The sequence below is a fragment of the Stomoxys calcitrans genome, chromosome 3 (genome assembly GCF_963082655.1).
Source record: "Stomoxys calcitrans chromosome 3, idStoCalc2.1, whole genome shotgun sequence".
Lineage (NCBI taxonomy): Eukaryota > Metazoa > Arthropoda > Insecta > Diptera > Muscidae > Stomoxys > Stomoxys calcitrans.
The window spans coordinates 199,284,639-199,308,945 of record NC_081554.1 but is presented as its reverse complement, the minus strand read 5'-3'; the positions used below and the strand labels follow the sequence as shown (position 1 = coordinate 199,308,945).

The following is a 24,307-nucleotide window of genomic DNA, read 5'->3' as shown; positions in this document are numbered from 1 at the left end:
AGCTGGTCTAGAGAAATCGTCTATTTCTTGGTGGGATGAGGAATGGTTGAGGAGAAAAAATCTATCAATAAAGAAAAATTACGAATGGTTGTTTTGGGCTAACTTGGGTATTGTATTACAGATTAAATGGTGTTGCGAAATAACAGCTCCAGCCATGTGACCCATACCGATGATGGTTGGCCAATTTATATCATCATCATCATCCATTATGTAGGAGTATTTAAGTTTTCGTCAATTTATGTAACTCCCAGGTGAGACGGAGTATATCTCTCGAATTTGTTTTTTGTCAAGAAATTTAATGCAGTCCTTAGTTTGTTCTTATAACGAAATTGACATGGACATGAACAGGAGCATAAAATGTCGTCGATAGGTTCTTGGGAAATGAAAGCAGCAACAAACAGCTACTGCCTGGAATTGCTGATTAGATGGAAAGAAGGGAAATATTGGGGCGATAAGCATAACATCAGTGCTTGGAGCGAGCCTAGGGTGTGAGTTTACTTGGATTTTTCTGTATATGCTTTATTTAGGCGAACAAATGAATCTTAAGAAATGACTTTACTTTTGCCATGGCACTTGGGATTGAGGAAGAGCCAGAGCGAGAGCGGGAGGCAGAGTGGGAGGATGATTTTTACTGCTTGACAACAATCTCAGCTCCATGAAAATGGAACATGGCACAGGCAGCAAAGGCATCGAATCATAACCAAAACTCCATCACAATCACAATCACCATCCTTGCCATTGCCTTCTTGACCACCCGTCCAGAAGAAATGCAAGATGCATTTCTGCATATGGACATTATGTCAAATATGTGGTCTTTGGAAGAGCAGGCGGTGGAGGTTATGGGCCACACTCGATTGTCCACTGTAAGTGCGTGCGTGCTGCATAGGCCTATTGCATGCTCTCCTATACTACGTCATGTGCATCTCAGCATTTTAAAATTTAAAGATATTCTTGGCCAAGGGCCGAAGCAGACCACTTGCCTCTGTAGATCTGTGGGTGTGTGCCTCCCCTTCAAGAAGTGTAGTTTTGCAGAAAAAGAAGAAAAAACTAAGAATAATTTTCTTATTCTTGCACACTTATTGAAAGATATGAGCAGGCCACATCTAAGGCCTACGTTGTATATGTACAACATTATGTCGTTGTTTGTGCGTAGCATTAGTGTATATGTGTTTTTAGAAAGATACACACACAATGACATGTGTATGTATGTGCTGATGCTATATTAAAGAACCTCCTCTCATGAAAATCCTTTTTAGGCTAGAAATGCATTCGACTTGAAGTCGGCCAATTTTAGGCCCAAGAAAACTCACACTAATTTCGTACAGAGACAATCACATGCATACGCAATCACATGCGTACGTACTAAAAACACACACACCCACACACTCACATACACATTCAAAAGGACGACTATGCATGCATATTTGATTATGGTGCGTATTCATAGTCCACAATGACAGCATTCCTGTTTCTTTGGGCACACAAATTTATTAAAAGAGTATGTGGCAAAGACTTGTTGTGTATAAAAATACAGCCAAAGGATGTAAGGAAACCCGAAGTTGGTCTGCTAATGGTGGAAACGTTCACTGACGACACACAAATGGACGGAGGAGGCAATGCAAAAGACAATACTGTCGCTCGAAAATATAAATCGTAGGTTAACTTAGAAAATCGGTAAATTTTTCCCTTTTTTATACCCACCACCGAAGGATGGGGGTATACTCATTTTTACATTTCGTTTGCAACACATCGAAATATCCATTTCCGACCCTACAAAGGATTTTTATTCTTGATCTTCATAAAATTCTTGGAGAAACTACAAATGTGCGTCCATCTGTCTTTCGGTCTGTTGAAATCAAGCTACAAATTGAGGCCTTAAGTTTAAACTTTGCACAGATAATTTTTATTACCATACGCAGGTGCGAAGTCCACATATTTGAAGGGGGGCTATATCTTGGAATAGATTCGTTATACACCGATTTGGAGATTTGAGGTTTTGGGCACGCTTATAACCTGATTTATAACCTGAACCGGAGGCAGCTTAGCGCAGCGGTTAGCATGTCCGTTTAAGATGCTGAAAGTATTCGGATCCTAGCGAGAACACCAGAAAAACAAAAACGTTTAGCGGTCTCTTCCTAATGCTAGCGAGGTACTATATCATGAGGTACTATACCATGCATACAAGCCATGTTAAAACTTGTCCCCAGAGAGGTGCACAAGTATACAAAGGCACGCCGTTCGGACTCTGCTATAAAACGCAGGACCCTTACCATTGAGCTTAAACTTGAATCGGATAGCTCTCATTGATATGTGAGAAGTTGCCCTGTTTCTTAATGGAATGATTCTGGGCAAATTAACATTTTTGAGCTCTTGATAGAAAGTTTAGGAAAAAATAATAGGGACTAATATTGAATAAAAAGAATAATATTGAATAAAAAGAATAAGAAAAAATGTTTAGTTTTATGAAAGTCTGAACCTGACTATTCGTAGACTTGTTGAATTTTGAACGGCGATCTAAAATTGGATGTTAACTCTCATTTAACACATGGACACTCGTTATGGTGATAGTTTCGGTGAATTCGGGTGGAAAATAATAATAAGGGCATTTATCAAATGCCCTTATTATGTGCTATTTGGTACTCAAAATCTAAGAGGAGAGAATTACAAGTGGCTAGTAATCATTCTCATGCTTTAATGCAGTATTTCTTTCGTAAATTAAAAAATGTTCTCAGAGTAAACACAACTGAAGAAAAGAAAAAAAGTGATAACAAATTAATAAAAACATATAAAAACCATAGGGGAAACGGTTTTGCTTTCTGTCTACCCGGATGTTTTCAATAAGCTTTGGGTTGCGATGATTGCACTGAAAAAATCTTTGTCCTAATTGTGACGATTCGAGCCAAAGATAAACAAACTTAATTTTTAAAGATGATAATTGTCTGATAGGTTTTGACTGATATGATAGCTGATAGCTTTGATGTGGGCACAAACCCCCCGTGGTGTCACTTGGGTAGCTACCTTTAACATCCTTTAAGGTAGTGAGCTAAAATGTGCCACAAGTTCACCTATAGAATGATAAAAAGATAGGTTTGAGGCGTCAGGTTAGTAGTCCATTACCCGGAAAATCTAAGGAATTACTTTGAAAAACGCAGAAGAATAAAAACGGATCACCCATAAGATGGCGACCCCTTCAAACGTGTTAAGGACCATGATTTGCGTATCTGCACCTGGAGTGTACGCACTCTTTAAAGATAGAGTGCAGGGTTGAAGAAGTACAGGGCAGACATTTCTGTCATACATGAAGTGCTATGGCTCGGGAATGGCTCTTCAACAACACCGAGTGGTGACGCCCCATATTATAGCTGCACTGTGACGAGGCATGAATTTGGCTGTGGATTTGTGGTTAGTCGGAGAATGCCTCCAGGTTTATTCCGGTGGAAGCTATTCCGGTGGCTAGCCACAATCCGCATAAAGGCCAAATTGTCAACATTAGCTTTATTTGCGTCCATGCCCTGACGGAAGATAAGGACGAACAGACCAAGCTTATTTGCTACGAGCGTCTACAACGGGAATACGACCTCTGTACCGACCATGATATTAAAATCGTTCTGGGAGATTTTAATGCGAAAATAGGAAAGGAAATGTTTTGGCCCAACAGTCGGAAAATTTTGCCTACACGTAGAAACTTCCGATAATGGATTGAGGCTAATAGACTTCGCTGCGGCTAAGAACATAGTAGTTGGAAACATTAGATTCTAACATCGAAGGATTTGCACGGCCATATGGCTGTCGCTCGATTAAAATACGAGAAACCAAATAGATCATGCTGTGATAAATGGATAGATCGATCCGAGGGGCGAACATCGATTCGGATCATTACCTTTTTTCGAAGGTTCACACGTCTTAGTGTGGCGAGAAACGTACGATCTGACCCTGCATGGAAGATGGTCATTGAAAAGCTACAAACACAGCAAGTGGCAACTGCATACTCCACTCAACTGACCCAACTGCTTAATGAAAGCACTCCTTGTCCCGAAGATTTAACGGCGCAGTGGCAATCCACTGCCCACTCAATGGAAGCCTCCCCACAGAACCCATGGTACGACCAAGAGTGTCGAGATGTTACTGAAGCCAAGAATGCGGCATATAGAGCGAATCTGCAATCAGTAGCAACGCGCCAGATGAAGGAGATCCTAGTGTCCGATGTTGGCGGCGAAGAGGATACCGCGTAGCCAATCCCTGATAATGGTACAGAATGTATACCTCCTACTCAGAATGAGGTCCAAGTTGCATTGATCCGATGGAAAAACAACAAGGCAGCAGGAGCCGACGGGTTACCCACTGAACAATATAAGAACGGACGTGACACGCTGATAAGGCGTATGCATCAGCTTGTCTGCACGATCTAGCTAGAAGAACGCATACCCAATGATTGGAACCTCAGCATACTATGTCCAGTACTCAAGAAAGGAGACAAACGGAATGTGTCAACTATTGAGTAATAAGTCTCCTCCCCATCGCATACAAGATACTCTCGTATGTTGTGTGAATGATTAAAACCTTATGTTAATGAGATAATTGGTCCCTATCAATGCCAAAGCCTAGAAAAGACTAGAGAAGTACAAATCAACACTTACCACATCTTTGTTGACTACAAAGCTGCTTTCGATAGCAGCTATACGTTTCAAGTCATGTCTGAGTTTGGTATCCCTGGAAAATTAATAAGGTTCTAAAGGATGACACTTGCTGATACGCGTTGCTCAGTAAGAATAGGAAAGAATCTCTTCGAATCATTCAATACCAAACGAGGCTTCAGACAAGGATACAGCTTATCGTGTGATCTCTTTAATATCTTGCTGGAGAAGATTATACGAGATGCAGCTGTGAATAGATAGGGCACACTAATCACAAGAGAACAAATGCTACTCGCTTATTCCGACGATATCGATATCACAGGTCGGTCACCGGAAGTAGTAACAGTAGCCTTTGAAAGAATCGAAAGAGAATCAATGAAAATGGGTCCGGCAGTAAATGGAAATAAGACAAAATGGATGGTATCAAATCCCAAAACGTCTTGTACAACCGATCAGGTAAGGAAAATGGAGAAAGTTGGGAACCACAACTTTGATATAGTCAGCAACTTTATTTACCTTGGCACCGCAGTAACCGATCGAATGACACTAGTTTTGAAATAAAGCGAAAAATAATACTGGCAAACAGATGCTACTTTGGATTAAGTAAGCAGTTTAGAAACAAGGCCACCCCTAGACAGACGACGATTACACTGTACATGACACTGATACTACAAGCAGACGAGGCAGTGCTTGTGAAAGCTGACGAGGCAGTGCTTGCAGTGTTTGAGAAAATAAAAGCGTCGTATGAATCACGAGCTGTATGAGCTGTATAACGACTATAGCATAGTTACACGTATAAAAATACGACGGTTGCGTTGGCTAGGTCATGTTGTCAGAATGGATGAAGAAGCTCTAGCAAAGAAGTCTTTTCAAGGCGAACACCGTGCTACACGGAAACCGGGATGACCAGAAGCCCAATGGAAAGATCAAGTTTTGGGAGACACCTCGAAGATCAAGTGGTGGGAGACACCTCGAAACTTGATGTCATAGTTTTTTGAATGAGTGCAGAAGATCGAAGAATCTACGTTCGCTATTCTACGTTCGGCTAATTTGTTTTCGCTGTGCGGTAGGTTTTCCAGACTCGGTACAGAAAGCTCTTGGAACATAAATTTCTATATGCCATAAAACGCTTATTTACTATCCGATTTTGATAGATTTTATTAGGCCCATACGAATATCGTAGTTCCTTCTTCGACACATCGAAACTAAGCTCCCGCATAAACCGATATCTCTATTGGACTTTTTATTGACTGTTTGATACTCTGAAAGATGCCATTATTATCTGATTTGCCTAAAAATTTGCACTTTTTGTGTATTGTCATGATTTCCAAAATCCGTTTAAAATATGAAGCAAATTGGTTCATAACCTGATATAGTAGCTCCTACTTAAACCGATTTCCCGAATTGATATCTTGAGTCTCCATATGAAGCAACTGTCATCCGATTTGGCTAAAATTTTGCACATAGTATTTTGTTACGACTTCTAACAGTCAAAGCCAAGGACGGTCCAAACTTTATAAACCGATCGATCTCCTTATTTGAAAAATTCATTCAAAGAACGATTCATGGTGGAGGATGTATATCTAGCAAGTTTTTCTAATCAATATGCCAGATTTCCAGATTGTTCTAGTTTTATGATCACAATGGTCGATACTGATACTATTCAATATAAGGCCGTCCTCATTGAAACGTTAATATTGTGGTCTGAACCTTTCATACCGTCATCAACTCTTTATCTTTTACCATGGATATAGGATTTCTTTGGCAATCTCAGTTTCTTACAACACCTACAGCAACAAAAGTATATCCATGTGAGAGCACCACATATAACATGCCTTGGAAAGTCCTTGTGCATGCCTGATGACACCCTACTCTCCTCTGCTCCCCTTGTTGAATGTTTGATATTTTTCCTTGGCTTTTTGTGCCTCTGGACCGAGAAGGATGATACACAGGGTCGTTGTCGAGTCCCAAATCTCCTACTCTCTTAAGTTGTGTTTATTAAATGGCAAACTGTCAGTACCTCTTTTCGGCAGCGAGCGTCTTGCTGTTTGTTTCTCCAAAATGTTCCTTCGGTTGAGCAGCATCGGCATCGGGCAGTGGCAGCAGCAACAATAAGCCTCAAATGAGTGTTTCATTTGAACATTATTGCCGTTGTCGTTGTTGTTAGACAACTAGGAGGGCCACTATAGCCAGCCAGCCAGCCGGCCATCCTCCTGCTCACCCACTGCACAAGACGTTCCACTTTTGTAGCCTCACAGCCTCACTCCCACAGCCAGGACTTTGCTGGGTATGTTGGTTGGTTGGTGTGGTTGTTGTCATGGATGGTCAAAAGACGTTTTAATGCATTATTTCTTCTTGTTTTCGTACAAAAACCGATGTTAGTTGTTGTTATTATTGCTGCCCCTGCCCCATGTCAACTGTGTGAGTGCGTGTGTGTGTGCCCTCATACGTTTGTACAGACGGCGTTGCCTATCATTTTTGTTCTCTTTCTCTCTCTTTCGGGGTTATACATCTATCGGTTTTATGTTTGTATTGTAAACGTGTAGGTTTGTGTGTTTGCATGTAGTATCTGCAGTTTGTCTTAGAAAAGGTGAGTGTGTGTGTGTATGTGTGCGAGTATGTGTATCTGTGCATAGCCTGTTGTCAGTATGCTGCTGTATGTCTTATGCTTCAGGTTAGATCCTCTTTCCTTCAGTTTCAAGCTCTTATACGAATGGATTTCCTGTGTAAGTGTGTCTGTGTATGTTTGAGGGTGTGTGTGTGTGTGTGTGGATTTGATTGAAATTGATTGGATGCCTGTTTCGATTTGGAGTGAGTTTTCTTAAGATTTCAAGAAAATTTTCTTAAAGAATTGTTGAGTTTTTCAAGAAAATATTTTTGTCTTGTACGCATGCTATCCACCTATGGTGTGGCTGGCAGCCTCTTGGACTGGGTTAATGGCATCTGAAGTTTTAGGTTGCAGCTCTTTGAAGCTGGTAAACGATAGAAAAAGGTCTCCACACCACTGACATAACGCATTTAAATTCTCTTCTCTTCTTCTTGTCGTTCTTCGTCGATCCATCATAGGCTGATTTCCTTCTCGATTTTAGATAGGGATGAACTCATTTGCCTATGAGTTTTTAATGAAATGGCCCCAATTTGATTTATGACATGCTGTTTAAAAATAATTTGTATTCTTTTAATATTATTGTAAAGTGCAGTTAATGAAATGAAAGCCGCTTGTTGAGGCAGCCTATAAGACAGAGAGCCTGGGTTCTAGTCTTGGTAAGAATATTCAAAGTCTCGGATTTTTTTTGTTTAAAAAGTTTTGTTATAACAAAGCGTTCTTTTTGAGAATATTGTTGAGAGAGCGAAATATTTAATCAAATCAAAATTTTGGTTTATTTTGCTTCAAATTTCCTAGGTGCATTTTATATACATAAAATCTGTTTATACAAAACAAGTTTACAATTTTATTTATCTATTTTTTAATCCGTCGAAAAAGTTTGTTACTTAATATTTAAAAGAAAAAATATTTTTGAACTTATTGTCAAATGAATTTCAACATTCACATGTGGCAAAAGGAGAGATATCATATACAACGAAGAGAAAAAAAAAAAAAAAAATAGAAAAGCGTGAGTGTAAAGGCATTGTGGTGTATCCACATTTATTATTCTGAATCGTTTAAATTATTTATTTTTAAACAAAGTAGGTTAAGTTTTCATTTTCCTTGTTAGTTTATATAACATTTTTGAGTTTTAAAAAATATGTTAAATTGAGTAGGCATTGGATTGTCATTTTCTTTTCATTGTACAGAAAAATTAGATTGATTCGAAAAAATATACAGCGGTCAAAAAAAGTATTCATCATTCAATGTTTTTTTTTAATAAGTCTACAAAAGACAATTGGAATAAAAACATATTAAACTAATGATGCAGTAGTGCTTGTGTGATATATATGTACACAATTTCATTGTTTTTAAAGAAAAAAATAGTATTTATTGGAACAAAAAGGGCCATTTTACAGCTGAACACAAAAAATTAAACAAAAAAAGTATTCATCATTGCAAAAAACAAAAAAATAAATAACATAATTTAAAAAAATTAATACTTTGTTATTCGACCACCGCGTCTTATAACTTCTTTTAAACGGTTTGACATCGATTGGACTAATTTAGCGGTTATATTTTGGTCTATATTAGTCCATTCCTCCATTATCACCTGTTGCATTTGACTCTTGCTCGAAAAATTGCGCGTTCTCAATTTGCGTTCGAGATGTTCCCAAAGATGTTCAATTGGGTTCAAGTCGGGACTTTGAGGAGGAGTTTTAATGACTTTGGGGCAGTTATACAGCATCCACATCTTGGTATTTAAAGCAGAATGTTTGGGGTCATTATCTTGATAATATTGAAAGTTATTACCAAGCCCAAGTTTTACAGCACTATCTTTTAAATTCCTCTTTAAAATGTCAATGTAATACTTATGATCCATTACTCCATTAATAATTTCAAGATTTCCCGCTCCTGAAGCCGCCATACACCCCCAAACCATTAAACCACCTCCACCATGTTTTACAGTAGCAACTGTGTTTCGTTCTTCAAGCTCTGTATTTGGTTTTCTGTACACTATGACCTTTCCATCGCACCCAAAAAGATTAAACTTGCTCTCGTCTGCAAAAATGATTGTTTTCCAAAATGATTCGGGCTGTTTTACATACATTTTTGCGAAGTTTAGCCTTTTCACTCGGTTTATTTTATTTATAAAGGGCTTCTTACGTGCAGTTCTTCCTCTGTAACTATGCCTTTTGAGTGTATTTCGAATTGTTTGTGTAGTAACTTCCTTCCCTAAATATTCCATAGTGTTTTTACGAAGAATGGTCGCATTTGTCTTCGGAGTTTTCTGAACTTGCCGCACTAGCCAACGCACATCTCCAACTGAAAGTGCTTTTGGTCGACCAGATCTTGGTTTATTGTCAACAGTTTTCGTTTCTGTCCACTTTCTGATGATGGATTGTATAGTAGATCGTGGTCTATTTAATATTTCACTGATAGTTTTTTGAGTTAAACCATTCCTGTGGTGTTTTATTATCAAAACTTTTACCTCATCAGAAACCTCGTTTTGCTTACGACCCATTTTGACAAAAACTATATTTTCAATGAAATTAAATATTTGCTGTCAAGGGCAAAGCCTCCTTTACTAAATAAAACAGAAAAGGGGGATTCCCAAATAATATTTGAATTTGACTTTGATGATAGCACATCAATGATGAATACTTTTTTTGTTCTGTTTTTGGTGTTATTATATAAAATTGCATTTTTTGCGCTAATTAAATTTATTTTTTGAATTTATTTTAAAACATATTACGAAAAATAAACTATCGCATAAAACTGCATTATTTGTTTACTTTAAATTTTCTTCAATTACCCAAAATAAGTGAATTTATTATCAATTTTGCTAATGATGAATACTTTTTTTGACCGCTGTAAGTGACGTGTCAGGAAGCAAAATTAAAAATATTCATAAATTTGTTAATTGTTTGCGTTTTATTTCGTTTTGCACCCTTAACCACGTCAGCATGAAATGGGTGAATTGAAGGTTTTGGAACAGACACATCCCCTTCTAATGGCGACAGAAGTTATGAATACAAAAGGTAATCTAGTGACGGACACCGAGAATGTGCAAGGAATTTGGACAACTTTTACAGTTTCGACGGCGCTACTTTGGATTGCAAATTGTGTAAGTGGCTATGAAATGGATCGGCATATAAAATATTTTGATCGATTAGAATACCGAATACCACTGACGATATCGTGGGCCGAATAGTGCAGGCATTACCTATGGGAAATATTGATAAAGGATCTGGCAATAATTTCCGACCGTCCAGAAGACATGGGCATACTGCAAATTGACAAGTATTTCAGCCCATCGGCCAATGCTTTTGTTAAAATGATGACCCGTACGCAGGCGTTGTTGATTTTGTACACTGACCATTATCAGCATCATCTTGACAAAATAAGTTTTTAAACAAATAGTCATGGGATGCATGGATACACACAGGTTCTATTCTCAGCAGTAGCACAGGGCTTACTTACATGAGAACATCTGTGTGTGAATTCACTGTAATGAACCAATGGGGACAAAATTTGCAACGCCATGGTTGATGTTGTCTATAGATGTAAGAATTGCTACCAGTAGTTTCTCAAAACTTAAACTCTGAAAATCGATTTATAAAGAAGGTATAGAATCGACAGTTATTCGATAAAAGATCACATCTCGCCCTATAGAAATGTGAACAGCAATGATCACCCAACACAAGTTTTGGAAGAAATATCGATCTATGGGATTCCTAAGCAACTGCTTGTTCTTATGTTCCTCTGTTCCTTGAACACATTCAACTTTGAAAAAGTCTATGCAAAAATTGTACAATGTGTCCAACAGAAAAATTTGTGAATAATGGCTCTCTTCGTAAATATTCATCGTAATAATGATGAAGATGAATTTTTATAATAAGTGCGGATGGTAGCTTCGACCATCCCCACATTATGTCTCTACTCACATCCATGGGAACATGGCTTCACACGAATGTCATGAACTCTAGACTTGACTATGTAATGACCGACTGTTGTATACACTGAGGCACATGCTCATAAGGAGGTTATACCACATAGTGCCAACATTAAGAAGGGGGTGACTTGGGCTCCCTGAGAAATTTAACAAAAAAAAAAAAAAAAAATGCTGTTCTTAGTACTGCCAACCGGCATCGTCCAAATCCATCTCTCAGCCATCTCAAGCCAACGAACAGAATTTGGTGCAAAGCAAACCAACATGGAGAGGCAACAGACTCAGAAGTCCTTCGTTTCCATTTTTAGACAACTTCGCAAAGCAAAAAAAAAAAAAATGAAAATAACAAACGGGCAAAAAATGCTAACTGTTACGGTGCTATGACGAAGATCGACCCTACCCAAAAAGTTGGCAACAGCCATAGTCTTACGTTTGTGAATCTACCATGGATTTTTGCCTACATTTCAAAAAATATGTGGGTGTTTGTTCCAAACGTAAATTTAGTCGCTTTCCATATATTTGAGAAAAAAATTTTACTACCCCAATGAGTCTGGCAATGTGTAAGCTGTTGTTTGCAGTAGGGAAGCATTAACGTCGTTCTTGCTGTCCTTTTGTTATGGCATTGTAAAGTTTTCCAGCGAAAGCAACTCTAAGCAAAGCAAAAGGGGAACCAAGCACAAGAAAATATAACGAAAATTACGGTGTAAGGACTCGCAGTGCACTGCCACATTTGAGTGTGTTAGCAGCAGTTTTTTTTTTTAGTTCACCGACTGCATGGTGGTCGGTTAGAGATACTGGTCGATGGTGCGCTACTAAGGAAAGTTGATGGAAGAAGTAAAAGTTAAGCTTAATGATCGACTTTTTCTGCTGAAGAGGCAAAATACTACTTTTTGTAGCAAAAGGGTTACTCAATGGGAGTTTTCTGTAACAAGTTTTACAAACCTATTATACCTATTGTACTTGGGCTCCCTGAGAAATTTAACAAAAAAAAAAAAAAAAAATGCTGTTCTTAGTACTGCCAACCGGCATCGTCCAAATCCATCTCTCAGCCATCTCAAGCCAACGAACAGAATTTGGTGCAAAGCAAACCAACATGGAGAGGCAACAGACTCAGAAGTCCTTCGTTTCCATTTTTAGACAACTTCGCAAAGCAAAAAAAAAAAAAATGAAAATAACAAACGGGCAAAAAATGCTAACTGTTACGGTGCTATGACGAAGATCGACCCTACCCAAAAAGTTGGCAACAGCCATAGTCTTACGTTTGTGAATCTACCATGGATTTTTGCCTACATTTCAAAAAATATGTGGGTGTTTGTTCCAAACGTAAATTTAGTCGCTTTCCATATATTTGAGAAAAAAATTTTACTACCCCAATGAGTCTGGCAATGTGTAAGCTGTTGTTTGCAGTAGGGAAGCATTAACGTCGTTCTTGCTGTCCTTTTGTTATGGCATTGTAAAGTTTTCCAGCGAAAGCAACTCTAAGCAAAGCAAAAGGGGAACCAAGCACAAGAAAATATAACGAAAATTACGGTGTAAGGACTCGCAGTGCACTGCCACATTTGAGTGTGTTAGCAGCAGTTTTTTTTTTTTAGTTCACCGACTGCATGGTGGTCGGTTAGAGATACTGGTCGATGGTGCGCTACCAAGGAAAGTTGATGGAAGAAGTAAAAGTTAAGCTTAATGATCGACTTTTTCTGCTGAAGAGGCAAAATACTACTTTTTGTAGCAAAAGGGTTACTCAATGGGAGTTTTCTGTAACAAGTTTTACAAACCTATTATACCTATTATAAAAAATTAAATTATTGCATTTTGTTTGTTCCGAATAGAAATAAAAACGGCTAAATCTATCTTTACGAAATTTTCACAGATGGAACAATCTAGCCCCACGGTGAAAATAGGGTACTTAATTTTGTGATATCCGAGAGCGGGGCCACATCGATTTAAGTGAACTTTTGTATGCCATCTTATGGTAACCCAAAAATATAAAATGTTCGTGTCAAAGAATCATGGAGGACGCCCTACCCCAAAACCCCCCCAAACGGACATGCTTACTGATTGGGACAATGTGGGTATCACATGAATGTTATTAAACCGTAGAGTACGAACTTGATATAACAAATGGCAAAAATGGCATGTTTAAAGGTTGGGGCAATGTGGGCATCAAATGAAGGGTAATTGAAAGTTGCATACGAAACTTACACCAAAAAATCACCCCCAAACGGACTTGTAGGCCGATCGGGACAACATAAGATCCAAAGGAAAAGTACTTGAGAGCAGAATAAGATTTTACTTACTTTAATTGGCTATGACAGAAAATTGTTTCTAAAAGCCAAACGCAGAATAGCGTAATTCATTAGTTGTTCATTTTGCTGCTATTGTAGTAGTAGTTCTGCTATTAAAGCAATAGTACTGCAATTTCAGAGTTGCAGGCTTACTGCTGAAAAGTCTGTTGTTTGCTCAAGATGACTGCTGCTTAATTATGAAGGGGGCCGGGCCTAATCTTATATACCCTCCACCATGGATCGCATTTGTCGAGCTCTTGCACGGTATCTCTTTTTAGGCAAACAAAGGATAAACGAAAAGAATTGCTATGTTATTGGAACAATATTAAGTTATGGTTCATTTCGGACCATAATTGAACTGAATATTGGAGCCCATAGTAGTCGTTGTGTAAAATTTCAACCAAATCTAGTAAGAATTGCGCACTTTTGCATTAGGCTATAAGCCGATTCAATAGCAGTAAGAAATGTCTGCTAATACAGCAGCCCTATGTATGCTGAAACAGCAGTAATATCTGCTTTCCCATTTTCAGCAGTCAAAAACTGCTGTTTTAGCAAACATTTTAACTGTTTTCAATAACAAATTTGTTTGAATGTATATTTCACGAAGAATCTTTCTCTCCAAAACTCTCCAAAACTCCAAAACTCCAAGCACTGGTATTGCCATTTGGAAGTTCATGCTACACAGATGGATGAAAGCTGGAGGACAAAGTGGACCCATCCCTGGGTCCACATTGAAAATCCAGTGTCTTAGATCTGTTTTGGACTGGATGACCATAATACGGTTCTGCAGGCGGAGATTCGGGCCATCACGAAATGAGTGAGGTGGTGTGGTGTTAACAAGAGGAGGTCGAGTGTGAACATCTTTACGAACAGTAAACTGGTCATCAGGGTAATAACTAACGAAAAGTTCACGAACAGTCTTGCGGTGTAAGAAGGAGAAGAACGCCTTCTGTGAGCACGATACGATCCTTATTATTTGAGTGAGGGTCATAGCGGAGTAAGGGGGAATGAAAGAGTATACCGCCTGCTGAAGGTCTATAGGCTGCCGTCAATAAGCTTGGTTAACCCGAACCATGGGCAAATTTGCAGTATAGCTTTCGGTATCATAACGGGACATATAGGACTACGAACTCATTTATGCAAAATTGGTGTGGCAAGTAATGTCAAGTGAAGGGGATGTGAGGAAGATGTTGATACATTAGAGGTTTTCGAAAGCCATTGCTCGGCTTTCGAGGCTAACAGTCACCGGAACATAGATGCGGACACAATATTAGACATGAACCAACTTAGGGGCGTTATTGGGAAAACCATTAACGATCTGACTTGGATTTTCTTTTCGAGGTAACTTTTTATTATTTAGGGCTCACAACAAGCCGATTACTGGCTAAGGTGTATGTGCATAGTGGCATGGGGCGGGTGTCATATCCGCACGCTCTTCCCAACCTAACCTAACTAACCTAGTATTAAAAAACTGTTGACAAATTTTCTACCCCTGAAATAGGAATAATATTTGTTGGGGCCTAGCTTGAGAGTTTCCTAGCTTCATCGCAACAATGCTTTTGGCGGATAAACAAGCGCCCTTGTAATTCGGAGTAACCGACCCTGGTTAGATTGTCCAAGTGATTTCTTTATCCCACACAAGAACGATGGTTGTTGTTGCTGTTGCGTCGTCGTCTATAAATGCTACGACTCTGTGGTGCTGCCAAAGCTTCTATTATCCATTTTATTGGGAAGGGGGTACTGCGACGCTTGTAATGCTTTGGAATAAAAATGAAATGGTATATGGCGATTGGGAGATAGAGAGGGAGCGAGAGAAGAAAAAAACACTTTGTGCTTGTTCCTTAATTTTTTGGCAACATGAAGTATGGCAAAAGGATGCTTCAACCAAGTTACCTTTTTCCGTTGCGCAAATTGTTATCTTCTATGCTGAGAAAGGAACCCAAAGGCACACACAAAGAGCAGAGCAATGCTAGCGCGACCGGTACTCGATAGAATGGGAGGCGGACGAAAAGGAAATGATGGCTGATGTTTTCTTCAATTACCAAGCTCCGCTGATCGCCCGCCCGCCCGCACAACGGCCTTGTTCGGATGTACCCCAGTGGTGGCCATGTTGGTGGCATTTACTTTGGCTTGCTTGCCTTTTGCCAACATTAAGAAGCAGCGACTAGAGTACGACGGTTACCCTAAGCTCCGTCTCCATTCTCCCTCTATGGCTGTGCTTGGCTGTGAGGTCGGCTCGTCCTTGGGATGAGTGTTACTCCCTTTATGTACATTTGAGCAGCCTGAACAAGAGGAGCACAAAAAATGAAAGGATTTTTTAGATGTTGCCTTTTTTTATGATAATGTCTGTTCATTTGGAGGCAACAAAAACGCGCTGTGGATTTTTGTGGAACAACCTCAATGTGGAAGTTTTGTAAGGGGTTTGTGTGTTTGTTTTAGTCTTCTTGCTGTGCCGAGTTTTCTCATTTTCTAGGGCGCCACGCCGAAGCCATGGCTGGTGTGTTTTTGTACTTTTTATGGTAAAAATATTTTGTAAAAGGACATTTGATGTAATGATGCCTCTCCTCTTCCACATGCAGACAGCAAACAAAAGCCTTGAGGTTCACAAAACCATTACTAATCGGATTTCTCCCTACAACACCATCACAAGCGACAGCATCTAGCTCTAGCTTCGGCACCACCACCTCTTCCCCCATGCCAATTCATCTCGTTGTCCTTGTGGCGCACATGAAAGCACACGGGCACCCCTCACCAAAGTGCCCACAAACGTTCTGCAAAAGTTCATTTGAACGCGCGCTCGTATGGGTGTGTGTGTGTGTGTATGTGTGTGTATGTGTGCGTGTGTGTGTGTGTGTGCAAGTGTTTGTGAGCTCATCCTTATCCTTGTTGGAGTCTATCCCTGTGTGCAAAGCCAGCCATGGATGGCATAGGGAAAAACCAAACGAAAACTTTTTCTTGTTAGTAGCCCCGGACAGTTTTTGTGCTCTTGGTTTTATTGTTTTTCTGTTCTGGCTTCGCCGTATCTTAGCCAAGAAAAGTTGAGCTCGTATGTGGGCGACTTTTGGTTTTAGCCCTCCCCGGCTCTTCTTCTTCATTTTATCCTTGGCCACCGCATCGCATAGATTCAGTCAGCTCTAGTGGATTCGGTGTTACCCTTTCCCCAAAAACGATACAAAAGGATCAGCCAGCATTGGTGCGAGTCAACAAAAACGAAGATGAATTACTTTTTCTTTTTGGCCGGACTTTGGCCATCAATTCGTTTTGTGCTTTTTTGCCTCCGTTCAGTATTTTCTTACGAACGCAAAAGGCAGTCAATGCCAAAAGCGAACCACCACTGCCGTAGTCAACGTCACCATTACCACTACCACCACCACCGCCACGACAACGACCGACCAAGTCAAAGAAATCCATTTCTCGTTGTTTGTGGTTGTAATTCATAACTTGGATTCATGAAATGAACCACTAATACACGTACACAAACACACGCGCACACACACACACGCACGGCTATCAAAAGTATGGGCATTTATGTCGAAGTAAATACGTTATGTAGGTGGTCTGTGGGCTGAGAGCTGTGGGGTGGCAAAATCTTAAGATGTTCTCCACATAAATTAAATTTCATTGGCGATGACAGTGACGATGCGGGACGTCCTGCTGCGGAGTGAATTGTCACATTGATGACTTTAAGAGTTGAAATAATTTGGCAATTTTTCCATTCACTTTTGTCTTTGCGCCTTATAAGATCGCTTAGATTCCTTTAGTGGTAACTACAATGTTTTTGAAAATAAATGTCTCCACTGTGGTTGTTAGTTACACTAGTTGACAAAAAAAAAAAAAAAAATAGTAATAAGGAAGGAAAGGCTAAAGTCGGTCGGAGCCGACTATATAGTATCCAACACCTATCCCACAATTAGTTTTACGGGTGATAGATATAAATGGAAGCTATATCTGAAATTTTACAGACGTGTTTAGATCGGTAACAGAACAATACATGGCAAATTTCGTACAGATAGTTTGTAAATTTTTGTGTAAATCGGGCGAAGCATATATGTACATGGAAGCCACATCCAAATCAGAACTGACTTTGATGAAATTTAGCAAAAGAGTTCAGATCGGTAGCAAAACGATTCGTGCTAGATCTTGTGGAGATCGGTTAAATATTTTATAACTGCGGCCTTGCAAATCGGGCGATATGTATTTTCAATATAAACATCGCGGGCTATACTCAATCAAATTTGTTATTCAAAACCTCAAAAATATTTGCTAAAACAGCAGATTTTGTCTGCTGAAACAGGGAAAACAGACATAACTGCTGCTTCAGCAAACATAGGGCTGCTGTATAAGCAAACATTTCGGTCAGCTTAATCAGCAAACAAAATCTGCTGTTTTAAGTACAAGCATCTGATGAAAAAATGTTATGCTATTTTTTATGTTTGCCTGTTACTTGTTTTGATTAATTTAGGCATCTTTTTTAGAAATTTTGTTGCAACAGATGATTTTAATTTGTGGATTATAACTGTAAAGCAGCTACCTGATCCATCCATTGGTACACATTTCGAAATGTGACTCAGTTCGCTCGCATTTCTTGTTATTGCTCTACAAATGTGTGCATGACTGTCATGGCCATTCGTCATGCCATTTTAAGTCGATCTAGCCATGTCCGCCAGTCTGTCTGTCGAAAGCACACTAACTTTCGAAGGAGTAAAGCTAGGCGCTAGAAATTTTGCACAAATACTTCTTATTAGTGTAGGTCGGTTGGGATTGTAAATGGGCCAAATCGGTTCATGTTTTGATATAGCTGCCATATAAACCGATCTTGGGTCTTGACTTCTTGAGCTTAAAGAGGACGCAATTCTTATCCGATTTGGCTGAAATTTTGAACGTGGTGTTTTGGAATCACTTCCAACAACTGTGTCAGGTATGGTATAAATCGGTTGATAATCTGATATAGCTGCCATATAAACCGACCTTGGGACTTGACTTCTAGAGCTTCTAGAGTGCGCAATTCTTATCATTCTTATCCGTATAAACCGATCTCCCGATTAGACTTTTTGAGCATCTAGAGGGCGCAATTCCTATCCGATTTGACTGAAATTCAGCATGACGTGTTTCGTTGTGACTTCCAACAACTGTACCGATCTTGGGCCTTTACTTCTAGAGCTTCTAGAGCGCGCAATTCTTTTCCGATTTGGCCGAAATTTTGCGCGAAGTGTTTTGTTTTGACTTCAAACAACTGCGTCAAGTATGGTCTGAATAAGTCCATATCCTGATATAGTCATCCTTATAACCCGATTTCCCGATTAGACTTTTTGGGCTTCTAGAGGGCGAAATTTTTATCCAACATGTTTGAAATTTTACATAGACTCTCAGGCGGACAGGTGAGCATGGCTAAATCGAATAAGAAAGTGATTCTGAGTCGATGGGTATACTAAAAACATTTTCTATCTGGAGTTAGTAAAAAACATGCTATACCCATTTTTAGACCTTATTTGCTGGGCATGGATGTTGTATGTCGCAGCAGAACTCAAGTTGCCAAATCGAAAGATCGTTTTATATGTTAGATACATAAACCGGACGATTTGGCAAATCCCTAGCGAACTTCTTCAATAAATTGATATATTTTAAGTGGCTTACCTACTCCTTTCACTGTTAGCGTGCTTTTGACAAGCCAACAGGCGAACGTTCGGACTACATTACTTCGACTTAGAATCATAATGATTAAGAATGAAAGAAACATAACATTTATAAAGAGCACCCGTTAGCCGAGTTGATTTCGTGCTCGGAGCTTCCTCATTGGTCATGTGGCGGACCAATGAGACACTGTGTTATCCTTGCTACAATATCTTATGTTCCAGACAGTGTGAATAATACCCTACCTGAGCCGCTTTTTGATAAAAAAAAGTACTGGTAGAACCACAATTCTTGATAGAACCGATTGGAACTACGATATCCCTGGTAATAGAAGTTACATAGATTCTATACGGATGGTTCCGAACTAAATGACCAGGTGGGCTTTGGGTTGTACTCTAACGATCTAGAACTGGTCATACCGAAAAGGTTGCCGGACCAACCAAGTGTGTACCAAGCGGAGATCCTTGCAATTAAGGAATTGGTGGAAAGGCTAAGATATAATGTCATTCAACGATTGGCATAAATATCTTCTCAGACAGCCAGAATCCCTGGAGAACGAATTTCTGAACACAAAAACCGCCCTCGACTGTCGACTGTCAAAATTCACCAGTTCTGGGTGCCGGGCCACAGTGACATCCCAAGGAAATGTAAGGTGGGCTAGCTTGCGAGACTAGGAACTACTCTACACATTCCAGGGATACTGAAATCTGTGGGTATGCCTCTAGCGGCATGTAGCTATGAGGACATCGAAGAAGGAGAGACTAAAGAACACCTTCTGTGTGTGTGTCCCGCACTAGCAATCAGAAGGAGTTCCACTTCAGGTTCTCATTTCTTTGAGAACCTGTCTGACATCAAAGAAATGAGAACCTTTGCGCCTTTTATGGGCTCAAGTCGTTAAATCGAGAGATCGGTCTATATGGCAGCTATATCCAAATCTGACCACAACTCACTGTCTCAAATTTCGGCTACATCGGACACGCAATGACAAAATGAATATACCCATATCCTTTGGAGGTGGGTATAATAAGTAACAGGCAAACTTAAAAAAAGACATTATTTTTTTTTCAGCAGACTTTTGTAGTTAAACAGCAGATTTTGTTTGCTGTTTTAGCAAACATTTTTGCTCTTTTGAATAACAAACTTGGTTAAGTGAATTTTTATCCAAGTCGGTTCGCAAATAAGTATAGCTTCCATATAAATCCATTTTTATATCCACCACCATAGGGGGGTCCAGATCGGTTTATAAACTGATATGGTAGCTCCATATGAATCAAACTCCCGAATTGACATCTCGATCCTCTGGAATCCCTAATTGTTATTCAATTAGGCTGCAACATAGTGTTTTGGCATGACTTTCAAGATCCATGGTGCCTAATTTGACAGAAATTTGATACGTAAAGTTCAACTATGCCTTTCAAAAATGGTAATTTTGTATAACTTTTACAGAGTCTCGACAATGTGGTGTACTTTTTAATCTACAGGTCAGGCCCCAATGGTCGCAATTTCGGCGTTGCCAGTACCATCCGGTTATAATGCCATAGAAAGATTATATGCTTCCACCTACTCACTTATTAGTGAGCAGGGCAACGGTAGAAACATGCCTTTCGAATGAAACGTTGAGTCTTTTTAGTCAAATTTTCTTATAACACAGTAAGAAAAAATTAAAATCCAACTGCCAACATCTCCTTAAAAAGACATCTAACATCAGCAACACTCACAAAGCCAAAAACTTGTTATCCAGACAATCTTTGATTGCCATAGAATAACCTAACAATTTGAGCGTATTGCAACTGCATATTTGTCTCGATGTGCCGTTCCTGCATTCATTTGTTCCTGCTCCTCTTTTGTTCGGCCATTTTCCTTACTTTCCCTTCTATCGACTGCTATATCTGTAAGTTAGTGTAAAAAAATCATCTGCCGCCTCAATGGGTTCTTGGGTGAAAGTAATGCACTTTTTGTCTACCATTGGTCGGACTTGAGGGAACTTCTTCAAAGGAAGGAATTTTAATTTGGAAGATGGATTTTGAAATCTTCTAAAACTTTTCGGACATCCTCGCACACAAGGAAAGCGTCGGCTGGAAACCACATCTTAAAATTTCCACATCAATTCATTTAAAATACAAATTTGTCTGCGAACATATAACCTTTTCTCTTCATGGAGGAACAGAAAAAGAATCCTCAACTTCAATTAAACGCAAACCTTTTACCATCGACATGAGATACCATAACAGCCCATACCCATGCTCACCCCCAAGTTAAATGTGCCTCCATCTCCATCGCCCCCACCATTAACACAAGGACTATGACGACGACTCATGCTGCCTACACAGTGCTCCTTCCTCCCTTAGGGTCGGGTCGTTTTTGAAGAAAAGCCGTAGCAAAGGCATAGAAGCAGTACCACAAACAGACTTGGGAATAAAATCAAACTAAGAAACAGTTCAAAGACTCCGGGATACCACAGAAACAAAAGGGTACATTTCGGGTACAAGTGGGGACATATCAAAATGAGATACCTTACGAGTCCACTGAACACACACATGCACACACACACACACATACACGCACATACACAATCTGCTACATCTTCCAAATAAATGGCATTCAGAGACTCCAAATGAGAAATGTCGTTTCTTAGGACGAAAATGTGACGCCAGTCGAGGAAAAAGACACCGAGGGGTTTGCCCAACAAAAACGGTAACCCATCGACGACAACAACAACAACAAGAATAAAAACAGGAGCAGTAAAAGCAACAGCAACCCGAGAATAACCGGGGAATATCCTTTTTTTCCAGTTCGCAGAGAAGTCATATAGCCACGGGTGGGGGAGTGAGTCTAACATTTCGTCCGTATGGTATGGTATGGTATGCTTTGTATGTCGGTGTGTCGGCATGCATTGTGGTGACCCTCTTCAACTGAAATGTCTTAGCTTAGCCCAGAGTGAATGACTCGAATGTTGTGTTGATGATGACTATGATGGGGGTGCTGGCGGAAGTGGCAGTGGGGTGGGGGGACACGGGGTGTTGTACTTAGAATTTTATACGAAGGAGTTTGTGGTGCTGGTCGTGGTGGCAACGGAATGGCACGGTTCTGCTGCTGATATTGGTATTGCTTCCTCCGGAGTGGGTGGGAGGCACGATTCCATGATTGCACGAGTGCCAGCCAGAGTTTTTCGAATGAACCCCAACAACGACTGCTGTTTGTCGACCAATTTCAAATGAAAAGCAAACCATCATCATCGTCGTAGTACTCGCTCCCATCCTCATCAGCACATAGAAGGTACAACAACTTGGCCGTCAGTGTTGGTGTGCCACGGTTGGGTTGAGAATAGAAAAAAGGGAACATTTCTTGGCATTTGTTGCCAACAAAAATACGAGGATAACCATTCGAGTGCTAACAACTAACGAGGGTCATCTCGAAAGAGTCTTTGGAGATGATCTGTCAAATACCTTCAAAACAGTTTTGAAAGTAGCCCAAGTTGGGAGGAAGTAAGCTAAAATACTTTGGTTATCTACTAACTGTCCAATATTAAGAACACAATGACACACAACATTTTACACTATGTCTGGTTCTATGGCTGGAGGCCACCGTAGCGCAGACGTTAGCATGTCCGCCTATGACGCTGAACGTCTGGGTTCAAATTCGGGCGATACCATAAAAAAAAATTTTTCTCCAAAGAGGTGTCGCATTGCGGCACGCCGTTCGGACTCGGCTACAAAAAGAAGGCCCCTTATCATTGAGCTTTAATTTGGATCAGACAGCATTGATATGTGAGAAGTTTGCCCCTGTTCCTTAGTGGAATTTGCATGGGCAAAATTTGCGTTTTGCTTGTTCTATGGCTTCTCCGATGTGTCAAAATCGAATCAGTTGTAATGTAACGTAGTAAATCCGAAACGTTAAGGCGGACTGCTCATATGACATGTCTGATCATGTAATGGAAGCTTTACATACAACTCAAAATTTTTGCTATCACACCTGTATATGTTATTTTCTTATGACATAACCTGAAAATGTAAACAAAAGCTGATTTCCAATGCATACAAATTTTGAAAGTTGTGAGAAATCTGATTAAATCCTAAAATTGTGAAGACAATTTAATTTGGGGGTTCTTTCATCCATGACAACAAAACAGCTGATTTCTTTATGTAGTAGTAGTAGTAATCTTTATTTTCATAATTTTCTTTTTCAATACAATAATGTCTAAATAAAAGCAATCTATATATTTTAGAGTTAATTCATTAAAATAAAGATGTGCGGCTATGACTTCTAGAAATATTTTCAAATCTGTTTTAAGGGACATTTTATGCTTATTATTATTATGCGTTCTCGGTTTATGTTAGCTTTCGGCATTTTTGACATATGGTAGATAGTTTCTCTCTCCTTCAAATTGCATGGCCTGCACAAATCGTTCTCAAGCAAATTTAAGCCTCTCTGGTTAGCATTGAGGTATATCACATCGACACGTGCTTTAAATATCCACAAAATACCCTTAACATTGTATCCGCCATTTAGGTATAAACACCCTCTTGAAATTTCCACGTGTTTATAAAATCGTGACTTGCTTTGTAGAGCTTTCTGCAACGATCTTTGTTTCTTAGCTTGCCATAATGAATCCATCATGGTATTAGTCATACTGTTTCATTCACCCTGCGTAAAATTTCTTCCCACCAATGGTTGCATATCCAGCTCATTTAAAGCTTTCCTCCAAAAAATTTGTTTCTGAACTATTGTAAGATTAAATTTGTGCGGCGGTCTATCCCTTTTATATCTGTACAACGTACTAGAAATATACGTCAAATGCAGTATCAGTGTTTATAAATGACATTCTTATAAATCTGTTTCCATAACTTGGTGTAGAATCTGGCAAATTAGGAACAAATTTTAAGAAAAAGCGCTGCAATTGGTCGACCTCTTTAAAATGCTCATAACCCCATACCTGCGCTGCATACGACTGAGCCGATCTGCATGGCGCCATGTACAAATTCCATTTATCTTGCAGGGATATTTCGTTTTTCTTTTAGAAGTTTTTCCATGTTGCCTTTATAGCACTTTTAGTTTGTGTTGTCCGGGACCGAATGTGCTTCAAAGAGAACACGTTCCTTATTGAAAAAATAACATGTGTGATTTTGAAACGTATCCCACTATGTGTGCAACTTTAACAAATGCAAATATTGACATGTCATAGAAAAACACATATAGTGTGATAGCAGCTTTACAGTGCTAT

The 24,307-nt window shown here is 39.5% G+C and overlaps 1 protein-coding gene and 1 long non-coding RNA gene across 7 annotated transcripts in view; one reads left to right on the top strand and one right to left on the bottom strand.

The window, feature by feature from the left end:
• The window catches only part of LOC106082858 (rho GTPase-activating protein gacF), a 167,281-nt gene that overhangs the window by 80,675 nt on the left and 62,299 nt on the right, over positions 1–24,307 (bottom strand). The gene's annotated exons all lie outside the window — the stretch shown is intronic.
• Positions 10,102–24,307, top strand: part of LOC106082860 (uncharacterized) — a 43,025-nt gene continuing 28,819 nt past the window's right edge. For all 5 annotated transcript variants that reach the window (XR_001220563.2, XR_009397597.1, XR_009397599.1 and 2 more), the window contains exon 1: positions 10,102–10,348. This is a non-coding gene — a long non-coding RNA (uncharacterized LOC106082860). The remainder of the gene's footprint in view (positions 10,349–24,307) is intronic.